We start from the raw sequence: 12,317 nt of genomic DNA, 5'->3' as shown, positions 1-12,317 counted from the left end.
CTCAGATACAGTTCACAACCACTAGAAACTGTTACAAACAGAACATCATGTTGGCAGGGGAACTCAAAGCTCCCATGTTCTACAAACAATAGTGTTCATGTTATACTTCTGTGACCTGTGGATACCTCAAGGCTGGTTCTAGACAGGCATACATAAGGGGACAGACAGAAATGTGAAGGGGGAGCATGGTGGCAATGGAGGTTGGATAACTGGTTTTGTCATGTAACTGGATTGCACTTTGTCAGGCCTCTGCCGAGAAACCTTTCCAACTTGGGTGTCCCACCTGAAGGCTGAGCTTAGGGACATTTACATTACATTTTACATTTACAGCATTTATCAGACGCCCTTATCCAGAGCGACTTACATTCAGTAGTTACAGGGACAGTCTCCCTGGAGCAACTTAGGGTTAAGTGTCTTGCTCAGGGGCACAATGGTAGTAAGCGGGATTCGAACCCGGGTCTTCTGGTTCATAGGCGAGTGTGTTACCCACTAGGCTACTACCACACAGCCGCACCACCCCCCTGACCATGATAAGGTGGCAATCCCTTGGGGGGGAAACTAAAAAATAAAATACATTTATTCCTCATCAGATTATAACAACTAACATTTATCTTAACTGGATGACCTATATCACATTTTCGAATCCGACATTAACACTTCTTAATTAACACTTAGGGTGGTAGTAGCCTAGTGGGTAACACACTCGCCTATGAACCAGAAGACCCAGGTTCAAACCCCACTTACTACCATTGTGCCCCTGAACAACTGTCCCTACAGGGGGGGAACTGTCCCTGTAACTACTGATTGTAAGTCGCTCTGGATAAGGGCGTCTGATAAATACTGTAAATGTAAAATGTAAATTAATATTTTCAATATTAACAAACCCGAAAAAATAATGCATCTCACAGCATCAACTTTCCCTTTGTGAGCGGCTGGGATGAAAAGTGAATAAGCTTTAGACAAATTAATGTGATTGCTTCAGTGCATGAAATTGTTGAGTGCAGAGTTTTGGTGGGGCTTTGTGTCTGGTTCCTCCAGTCGGCTCTATGCAACAGACAGTAGAGCTGTAATCGGGCCTAATCGGACAGAAAGGGACCATACCAGACCCGAACTGACAAGAACAACTTTTTAAAAGGCCCCATTTCTTTGTGGGCTATGAGCGCTAGACTAAGAGGAAAGGAAATGTGCGGGGAAATGAGCAGGTTTAAAACAGCCTCCGTCTAGCCTCCGTTTCACTTCGTCAGAATCTATTTTCGTATCTCTGGTGCGATAATTAAAACAAATCACCTGACGACGGTGGCCATCATAAAAAAAAAATAATTAATGTGTTTCAACATGTGAAACCCTCTTACCAGCAGCGAATCATACGGAAAGGACAGGTACTATAGACCGAAAGTTCATTTACAGCGCTAAGGGAACTGAGCTGGACGGTGTTGCTTGTGGGCTCGAGACTGTGAGAAGAATGATGGTCCCCCAAAGACTGTATACATATGGATGTTTTTTCACTCGTTAATTATCTCACCAGTCGCTAAAATGTTGAAGACAGAGATTTGCTGCTTCCTCTAAGCCTCAGGCTCGTGTTGCTCTACCCTGCTAACTTGACAACGGCTCATTTGCACACTAACAGCGATTGGATGTTTCGCAGGGGGAAGGGTGATTGGGGATCTGTGCAAAAACAGAGCACACAGGGAAGGGAAGGAGCCAGCAAGAGAAGAAACAAGTCATCTAATGTGTGCCTTTTCCAGTGGATTTATCACCTACTGCAGTAAATCTTGTCCGTATTCAGTTTGCGCATAATCTATTATTGCTGGACCGGGATACGTTTTTGAAATGTTATGTTGTTTATATTTAATAGTTAAATGTTAATACATCTTTATTGCAATGTTCTTCTCTTTCTGTTGTCATTTTAGTTAAATGAATCAGTTTCCTATCTAAAGTACTTTCTCTTTTTGTGTATATTTATGTGTTTCTGTCGCCAGATGATTTTGTTTGCATGTATTTATTCAGGTTTATGCAGATGTTTTTTATTTGCTTTAATTCTCTGCGCTCGGTGGGGGGAAGTGCGCCGAGGCTGATTTATTTCTCTCTCTCTCTCTCTCTCTCTCTCTCTCTCTCTCCCCTGCTCCCCGCTCTGATTTCTGAGCAGAGATGACAGGGGGTCCGCAGCCGTCCCTGCCCAGTCCGCGCCTCGGGGTGGGGGCGGGGCCTGTTTACCAATAGAGGGCGGAGCCTCTGCCTATTAGAACTGACTTGTGGCTCCGTTTCTATAAACGCTGGCGGTCGCCTGCTGAGCTTGATAAAATGAAAGGTGAATACTATTTAATGAGGTAGGTTAAAAATGTGTTTATATTTATGCGCCCGTGTGTAAATGTCGAGTTTACGGTTATATAATTTGCAGTAGGCTGTCTTATCAGTTAAATGAAGCAAGTGACACGTTCTTCTATAAAACACCCACACAAAGCCTAACAGAGAAACTTGTTTGCAACTCATAGGTACCGTACTGAGGAGGATGAGCATCCACGTTTTGCCTAGTAGGTGTGAAATTATCACATTTTCCCTCTGTTTTAATGGTTCTGCAAGAGTGGTTTTCACACACAAATCAAACTAGTATATATAGTTTTTTCAATAAAATGACTAATTTGTGCAAGCTAATTGATTACTAATGACAATATAAAGCACATAAAACGATATATATGAATAAAGAAACGTCATTTTGCCGTAAAGACATCGTACTATGAAGCATTCAGTCCTTAAAATTCGAACTTCAGCAAGAAGTTTGGTCAAAGCACCTCGTACATGTCAAAAATAATAATCATTGGATGCAGACCTCAATTAATTACATTTTAATTACATCCAATTTCACGCGTAGTAAATTGCTACAACGGTGTGCCACGAATTCCCTCCTTTGAAAGCAAAACGCACGAGCTCGGATTCTGACCAATAGCCACGCTCGGGCCACCTGTCAAACGTTTATTACCCAATCGGAACGCTTCGATGATTATCCCCGCCCCTCATCCCCTCTGCTATTGGCCAGTCTGATGAATAGGGCGCAAGCTGCTCCTGCTGCCCTGTGCTCCGCGTTCACGTCCAGTGGAAAACATTGCTTAAACTCCGCCGCGTCTGACCGGGTCGATGGTGCTCTGGCCCGTACCCGCACGCGGCGTGGGTTTGCGTGTCTGCGTGATCTGAGTCCCGGGTCCCTCGTCGTCGGTGCCGGTGAGTCCGATCGCAACGTCAGCCGAGCACGTTTATCGGCGCCGCGCCGCCGTGCGGACTCGCGTCCGATTCTCTCCGCTCGTCTTCCGTCCGCGCCGTGCTGCGTTGTAGGATTCGGCGCGGCTGTCGTCCATCGGCTCCATCGTTCACGTTTGTCCAGCCGGGACTCCTCAACTTACGGCGTCCGTGATTTGCGGGGTCCCCACCGGCCAGGGCGCGCAGCTTGGTCCGCTGTCACAGACCTCGGCGAACCTGTTACAGGCATGAGCTCCCAGCCCCACGTAGAAAACGCGGATTAGTTCAAGATCTGCTCCCACTTAACGAATGAAGCATTTGTCTTCGTAGTGCAGACTCTTAATGCATTTTAATATAGCTGCTTTATTTACACTTGTGCACAGGTCTGTTTGTGACAGTGACACACGTGTGACACATCAATGTTAATGCTCAGGTGACATTTCACATTGCAGTTTTTTCTCTTCGTGTGGCTTCTGTCAGGCTATTAGAAATGTTATAGTTTTCAGTGACTTCCAGTGATTTTTTTTTGGTAATGTAATGTAAGAGCTGGGCAATACATCCACAACGTATTCAGTTGATTAACAACTTGCTAATTAGAATTAGCAAGTTGTGATATGGACTGCATCTTGATATGTGTGGCATGACACTCACTCATAACAGCCATGCTTTGAATTATAATAAGTTCATTATTAATTAGTAATAAGGTTGCATCGCCGCCTGTATATGGCAACAGAACTTGAAGCTTTCAGTCATGCAGTCACGAAATTGTGGTTACAACATGCACTGGTTTCAGGCAAAGAAAACGTGAAAAAGAGGCAATAGTTTGTACTTTGAGTGATTTTAAGTGCAGGTCAGTAATGTAACGTAACCCCTTTGGTAGCTGCTGTTATAGCACAAAAATGTGTGTAATAGTCAGTAATTAAATAGTCTTTCTCTGACCATTATATTTATTATTATTGTTATTATGTTTCTAATTCCTGGATTGTTGCTGAGTTACTCAATCTTTTTTTTCATACTTTTTAATTCAAAGCAATATGTGCAAAGGATACAATGCTTCCTTAGTTTTACATTTGATTACAATGATGTGATGTAGTAAATCCAGAAAAAAATTAAGGTTCCATAATGTCAAACACACACAGAGTTGTAACGTTTTTCACAAATGTACACATTTCATATACACAATAAATATACAATGTAATGCCTTTTGATCTTTTCATCACTTTCTGTAATTAAACCCCGGCCTTTTCTAATTATGCTTAAGACAAGACTAAGCACAGATTGGCCCTTTACATTTTTATTAAGTTCATCCATGTAAAGCTTTTAACGCGACCAGGTTCCAATTCCGCTGGCATGTTGACGTGACACGCCTTTGTCTGTTTAACGAGTTGAACAAGTCTTCCCATGAGCCCTGAGTGGCCTTGCGTTGTTGTCTGAAGGATGCTGAATCATTTTGCCTCCTAAATGGCATCAGCAAAGTCGCATGTGACTGTGACAGATGCAATGCGACAGGGCCCTAGTTTGGCGGTGCTTGGTTCACGTGGGGCGGGCGCCTCTTCTCAGCATCGGGGGCTTGTGTGTCGTGTGGTGCGGCACAATGAAAAGTTACCTGGATGTCAGATTAAACAGAGGTGTTACTTTTCCTTTAGTCTTTTATTACTTTCAGTGGTAGAAAAAAAAAACAGGGCCCTGCCCTTCCCACACACCTCCAACAGTGGAGCCTTGTACAAAGTCTAAATTTGTAAATGCTTTGCTTAAGCCTTTTTAAAGCTGCCTGTGGCTTCAGACCCACAAATGAGTGCCTTCCGAGCGCAAAAGCCACAGGCTCAGAGCAGTGGGGATTAAGAGGGAAGATTGGGCAGTCTGAACCAGGGGCAGGGATTTGGAAGAGCTTGTTGTGGATCCCCCTCGCAGGCAGCTAATGTCTCTGCCTGTGACCCCGAGAGCAAGCAACTTCCACTCCGGCTCGAAGTTGGCTGTCGCGAGACCAAGATGTTCCGTCAGACAAGAAGCAAGGTTTTTACTGCTGCCACGATGCAGACGGATGCTTGGAGTGGGGTCCGAACAGAAACAAGATGCTTTATAGAGCTGGGCAATACATCCAATACACGTTCAGCTCAATTAGAATTTTCAAATTGTGAAATGGACTACATGTTGATATGGCGTGTCCATATTTTGAATTATAATAAGTTTATTATAGGAAATAATGTTGGATTGTTATTGGTTTATGACAATGAAACTTGAAATCTAATGTAGTAGATGTAATGTGTGTAATGTCAAAATTGTGGTTACACCGGCCTTAAGGCAAGGAAAATATATTTATAAAGCACATTTCATACACAGCGCTATGAAAAGTGCTTTACAAATGTGAAAAAGACGATGCAAATACCGTATGAGAAAGAACATTTTAAAAAGTGCTAAAATAAGTAGATAAGACAAGAAAACCCACTGGCTGCTTTCCAGTCCAAAGGCATCAGCGAACAGTGAATGTTTTGAGTCTGGATTTAAGAATTGTTATTTGTGCACTTCTGAGATCAGAAGGACGTTGCATGGTGGCCAAGATCTGCCCTAGCACCTTCAATTATATTGGAAATCCAATCGGCCGCAGCCATAATCTATGTAATGATTGATGAACTGGGGTCAATTTTTAGAAATCGATTCCAGAACAGACTGGCAGTCCGGGCAGTGTCTTCAGAATCAGAGTGATATGCTTTTATGGTTTTGTTTGATTGTAGGGGCTTTGTAGCATTTGCACCCCAATTCCAGGACTAATGTTGCACAAATTTTGCTTCATAGTTATGATTATTGTTTCAGAATGGGGTATATCAGAATGGATTTTGTTATTGTGAAAGTCACTCTCCACTGATTTGCTGACATTAAGTGCTGTGGCCTTTACTAGTGTTCATTATCGTTGTTGTGGTTTCCCTGAGTAATGGTGCATTTACGTGACTTTGACATACAGAACTCGAATCCACCCTCCGTCTCGGTCCGATTGGAAGTGTGGAACGATCGGGGCACTTTCCTCCTGTTGCCGACCTGCCCAGAGCATCTGAGGACACCCGAACTGGCAACAGGGATTGAATGATCCAGAACCTCAAAGAGCAGCAGGGACAGGGTGCCTTTTTCTGTCCTTTTTTAGGAAGACAGGATGAAAAGGTTGGTGCCCCTGACAGGTGCTATGGGTCCTCGGGACTCGTCTCCACCCCCACGATGTGCTCACTCGACGGGAACATTTTAATTTGATCTGTTTTATAGCGTGTTTACTCGAATTCTCCAGAGCCGTCTGTATACGCTGTGCAGTGTGTGTTGTGTGTTGAATCAACAGCAATTTCCTGCTAATTGTTGGAAGTCCCTCCCGAAATGTGGTAAGGGCCCTCGAGTGAGCAGCCCTTGATATTTATTTCTTTTTTTTTCTTCATTTCTTATTAATTTAAGACAAGGTCTGAGTCGAACGCGTTAAATATGAAACACTGGTTTCTGTTGAATGAAAGATGCATGAGGCGCAGTCACGCTGACGCCGTGGCTTCGGCTCGGAGTGACGGGACCCCGTTGCTGAAGTCACTGCTGTATTTATAACCGTGAGATGACTTCAGTCTTTTTCTTTTTTCTTTATTTGTGTCTGTCAGCTCTGTGTTTTTGTGTGTGCGACAGCGTACTTGTCAGATAAACCTGTAGTGTGTTTGACGATAATACCGAGGCTCTTGCGAAATGTGGCTCTTACATTTGCAAGAATGTCCAGTGCAGCTCTCCAGTGTGTCCTCAGCAATAAAATTATTTTAATCATTTTCATTTTATGTCATAGTTTTAGGCATATTTGTATAGTGTATGATTTCATTGTTATTCATTCTGACCAAAGCTATTAGTATAAGCTGGATATCAGCTTCTAGAAATTCTGTAAATAACATGATAAATTACGTTTTTGCTTAATTTGTCATGCAATCGCCTCTTTAATTTCCAGTTTGCAAGCAATCAAAGCATAATAATAATAATAATAATAACAACAACAATAATAATAACAATAATTAGCTTGCTGCAAAATCCTGACCGGGTTCAGACTATGCTCGAGTTATAAGAGATTTTTTGCTGGTTTGATAACCTGGCATTTTATTAGATTTTTTTTTATTATGTTTTTCTAGGGCCGGCTCTGGCGTGAGCCTCGGCCGCTGTATTTTCCTGTAAGTGAAAATACAATGCCGTAATGTATTTTTAGGCTTCAGCCGACGTGTGCTCCACTTAATGCCATAGATTGTCTTTTTAGGCTTGTTATGGTGCCACTTACGAGGTCCTTGCTCTGCGTTTCTTTTGTCAGACATCATTGTTCTTTTGTCGTGAGATTCCACGTTGGTCTGTGTATGGCAGGAAGTGTCCATTTCCACGGTAGTGAGAGACAAAGGAACTAATGTAATGATCTTCACCACTTCTGGACGTCTGGCAGGCCACTGGTAAACACAGCAGCTCCTGTTGACGTGGTGTGGGAGGAACTCTGCCGTCTGGTGAACTCGACAGATGCGCATTATCTGGGTTTTGTGTTTTTGTGACTCTGCAAGAACTGAGCTGGGAGTCGAGGCTACCCTCAGGAGTCCATGATCACTCCAGAAGGTGGAGGTCACAGCAGTGTTCCATCTTCTTTAGTTGAGGTCTTACATCATGTGTTCCCCGTTGTGCACCGAACACAGAGATGCACAACAGCACCTGAACGCCCGGAGCGGAGCGCCGGGCAATTTGTCTCGGCGAAGAAGCACCTCCAACGAGGTCGGTGCATAACGCGGCAATCATAAATCATCCTCGGCTCAGTTATAAGCAGCGTGCGGAGAGAGCGTCCTGGACGGAGAACTTGCAGCGGCACTGCTGGCCCTGGTGGCTGATGGGACCGCATCTCAGAGTGGAGCCGCGGGCCGTGGAGGGAGCGCTGATTCGGGGAGACGGGCCGTGACGGCCAGGCCTGGTGCGCTCTGTGCCAGAGCCACAGGAGGGCTGCGTCACCGCTGACTTGCTCTGTCGTGCGCTGGCCTGCCCTCGCCGTCCCTTCGCAGTTTCGGCGTGTCACGCCACAGATCATGTAGGGATTGTTTGCAGTTGTGGCTTCTTTACCTCTATCAGAAACAGGCATTCGCATCTACGTTCATCCGGTTAACAGGAACTTTTACCCAGTCTTCCTGGAGCAATATCAGGGTAAGCTGGAACCTGCAAATTGGTTGGATTTCAGGCTTCTGCCAGAAATCTAGAAAAGTCTAGCTCTACACACCCTCAGTCAAAGTGTATTTAATACCTCCAGAATTGTCGAAATGTGACTTGCTTGTGGGCCGTCAGGAGATGACGGCTCATTTTAAACATGCTGACAATCCAATTCAACCCAAAAGTGGTACAGCAATAAATCTTATCATGAAGAATATAGTAATAAACAGACGTGTGCAGACTTGGTGAAGACGTTGCACTGCGGAGGTATTTCTCAGTAATGCGGTTGGCGCTGGGACGGGAAGTCTTTTAAAATGCTCCGCTGCTGTTCTGTAACGAAATCTCTTGATCATTTAACTGCGCTTTGTGATGCTGCCGTCTCGTTCTGTGTGGGACGCCGCGACGCCTTTATTTGGAGACGAGAGACGTTGCTCAGATGAGGTACTGAGGGGGCTCTGTGTTGGTGAAGAGCTTGTCACGATCTTTTTTTGGGGGTTTTTTTTTTTTTTTTTCCTTTGCAATTTTTAAAAAGGTGTTTGTATTTTATTGGAGCTCTTAAATAATTCACCCGTCGCTGTGGCAGAGTGAAGCTGGTGGGGGGCAGGCCTTTTATCAGAGACATGCTGCTTCGATCCTCCATGCTGAATCATTTATTGCTGAATGTAAAAAAGCATTGCAGATAGCATGGAGGTATGGGTGGGGCAGGGGTGTCATCAGGTGGAAGAATACAAGGAAGAGAACATCCAAAAAGCAGAACAAGCGACAGAAACGTCATAGTTGCATAAACCACATAATATTTGAAATTATATTTAATATTTTAAATATTAAATATTTTATATCGCTCACATAATGATAAACATGTGATTGTAGTGTGATTGAAAGCTAATTCTGAGCGTTACGCCATCGTGTGTCTGATGGTGTTAGTTTGATCATTTGAGACGGAATGATGGAGTTTTTGAGTGGTTAAGAAGGGAGGAATGCAGCCTGTAATAGATGAACATGAAATGCCTATTAATTAAAGAGCTGAAAGCTAAATTTTCCGGATGATTTATGAATTTCTTGCTCATTAAATAGACAATCTAATAATAAAATTGAGTTGAATTTTGAGAGATTTAGATAATAACAGTAATAATAAGAAGAAGAAGGAGAAGAGCTAAATTCCCAATTGTTGTGCCATATCAATTAATCACTAATACATTTACCTCAACATACAGGACACAAAAAAAATGTTTGACATTTGCTTCGATATAAAAACAACTTTTTTTTATTTCTTAACTGAAAATTTCTGAGCAGGCTCTCATAAATTTATGAACTTTTAGAAATTTATGAATTTTTTGTTGCATTTTATTAATAGTGACTGTGATTATGCTGCCTTCAGTCTGTATGAAACTAAAGTCAATAAGTGATTGTTCCCAGGCTACAGACTCCAGAACAACTGGTTAATTACAAAATGCTTTTACTCGACTGGCCGTGTTGGACCCTGTGTCTCTCTGAGACGTGGCCTCATTTAAACCGTTGTTGGTTTATCGCTGATTCCAACTTAGGACAAATAAATCATTTTAGCACCGCTGTTGTGAATGAGCAACAGTGAGAACAGATGCACGAGTGGTTCTTTTATTTAATTTTCTCACACCATTAAAAAAACGCATCTTGTCTTCTTGTAGAGTGCTGAAAAGCGTGCTTGTGCTTTGAAGGGCCATTGTCTCTGTGTACTGAACCATGCTAAATCATGGGCTGCCAGGAGGTACACATTTCCAACCCACATATCTTTTGAATAGGAGCTCCCTGCTTTCCCTGAAGGAACTCCTCCTTTTTGTGCATGGACGTTATTTATGTCGAGGGAACACTCCTTATAATTGGAAATTGCGGAGTGTTTAGGCCTGCTGCCAGAAGACGGAATGAAAACGGAGCCACGTCTTCATTGCTCATAAGCAGAGGGAAAGATCCTCGGGCTTTTGTTATCTATTCTCCGTTCTCCGGCTGAACAATGGCGCCGCTTAAAGCCGCACACTGAGCCTTGAGAGCGGCTCCGGCCTGTTCATTCACTGAGCCATCTCCAGTCGGCAGCGATGGACTCGCGTTTCATAGGCTTTGACACTCTCTGTTAACACTCTCTGAATTAAATTGTCTTTTAGGTACCAAAACTAACGTAGCGATGATCGGCTCTATTGGTCTGTTTCAGTTTTGCCTGTACGGATGCAATGTGGTTGTTTGTACAGGTCAGTACCCAACATTCCTTATTCTGATTGACAAGACTGGTCCAGTGATCTTCATGAGGGCTGCTGTGCAAAGCCCAAACGAAAACCTCAAACTGACAGATGAGTGTGATGAACGCTTATCTTCGCGTAAGAACAGCATTCTTCATATTTCCTCATCCATGGAACTTTAATGCACCTTCCCAAGCAGTCGTTAGGTGGGGCGTGGATTTGATTGCTGCTTTTTCGTATTGATCTATAACTAGTTCTAGAGTGGCAGTAACCTAGTAGGTAATACACTTGCCTATGAACCTGAAGATCACAGGTTCAAATCCCCCACACTGTTAACGTGTCCCTGAGGAAGACACTCGGGATAAGGGCATCTGGCAAATGCTGTAAATGTGAAACGTAAATATAGTTTCTGATTTTCAAAGCAGAAATCTGTTCCTAGATCAGTACAAAAGGAGAGTGTGAAAATGGTGAAGACGTTCGACCCCTGTTTCAGCAGGCGGAGGGGTGTGTTGGGCCACGGTTCTCAACCTGCAGATATGTAACGTGCGGGACCGTGGCTCTCCCCAGGACCCGAAGATGCAGCCGCTCCATCCGTCCGTCAGGGACGGTTAATTACAAGCCAGATGTTTGGAGGACCTGCTGAGTTTTGGCAATCATCGCGAATGGCTGCCCGCTCGCCGTTTCACTTCATGCAATCACGTCGCATTTAGCCAGATGAATGAAATAAAAAAAAAAAAACCTGGATGGAGCGCCTCCGGAATGCTCCTTTCGGCTTCTTCAATTTGACGCTAATTACGGAGCAATCGCAGTGCAGGGCTTCCGTGCCGATCGCCACAGTCCAAAGTCAGCCATGCTAATTAATATCCCTCACGCCGGAATCCAAGCCCGCGACCTCGCTAAATCACCGGTCATTTCAATCCCGCATTTAATTCGCTGTGTCCGACCTCGACGTGCCCTGCTGGGCCTGCGGGCCGCTCTGAGAGTCTGAGAAACGGCGTCTTGCGTGTGTGGCAAGTGTGCAAGCAGACAGGAGGGCAGACGGGGGCGGGGCTTGGGGGGGGGGACAGCTGCCGCTCCGCTGTATACCACAGCCGTAATGGCGCGCCGACGTGTCCGTTTGATCCCCCGTGCGCAACGTTGCGGGACGTTTGCTGACAGCTTGTTGCAGCTCTCCTCGCTGTTTGTTTTGTAAAAGTCTTTAATTTGACCGCCGTGACCGCCTCTTTGGTGGAGTCGGCGCAGCCGGCAGGTTGTACCGTGGATATCAGCTTTAGCAGGACTAGTTTTGCTCACAGATCACTGCAAAAAGACCAGACTTGCTGTTAAAGGCTTATTTACTGCTTCTTGGCGAGCAGTCGGGCACCATCAGGGTTTTTACTACAGATCAAACTCGGCCCACGCCGCTGCCACGGCTTCTGTCTGATGCCGAGAGCTTTTAGGGTGGAGGAATCGAGTAGGAGTCGTGCTCCTGTGGTTCCTCTGCCCTGGTTAGCATGATGGAACACCACACAGTGTCTTTGTCCTGTGTTCGCAATATTTCATGTTTCCTCTTGTTATTCATGAGAAACGCTCAGAACAGGATTATGATCATCTGGTGAATAAAATTTGCAGTTTTAGACGTTTCTACCCCGGTAGAAACAATTATTGTTGGACCCATGCGGCAAGGCTTGGTTCATTTGCATTTGAGCCTGGTCCATCTTCTCATTG

General features: G+C 44.4%; 1 protein-coding gene across 3 annotated transcripts in view; it reads left to right on the top strand.

Moving 5' to 3' along the window:
* Positions 1-3,073: 3,073 nt before the first annotated feature.
* The window catches only part of LOC114790213 (double-stranded RNA-specific editase 1-like), a 45,014-nt gene continuing 35,770 nt past the window's right edge, over positions 3,074-12,317 (top strand). For all 3 annotated transcript variants that reach the window (XM_028980058.1, XM_028980055.1, XM_028980054.1), the window contains exon 1: positions 3,074-3,216. The gene's annotated coding sequence lies outside the window, so the exon portion shown is untranslated. The remainder of the gene's footprint in view (positions 3,217-12,317) is intronic.

The sequence above is a fragment of the Denticeps clupeoides genome, chromosome 5 (assembly GCF_900700375.1).
Source record: "Denticeps clupeoides chromosome 5, fDenClu1.1, whole genome shotgun sequence".
Classification (NCBI taxonomy): domain Eukaryota; kingdom Metazoa; phylum Chordata; class Actinopteri; order Clupeiformes; family Denticipitidae; genus Denticeps; species Denticeps clupeoides.
Note: the sequence above shows the minus strand (reverse complement) of the source record. Positions and strands in the feature narration are given on the sequence as shown.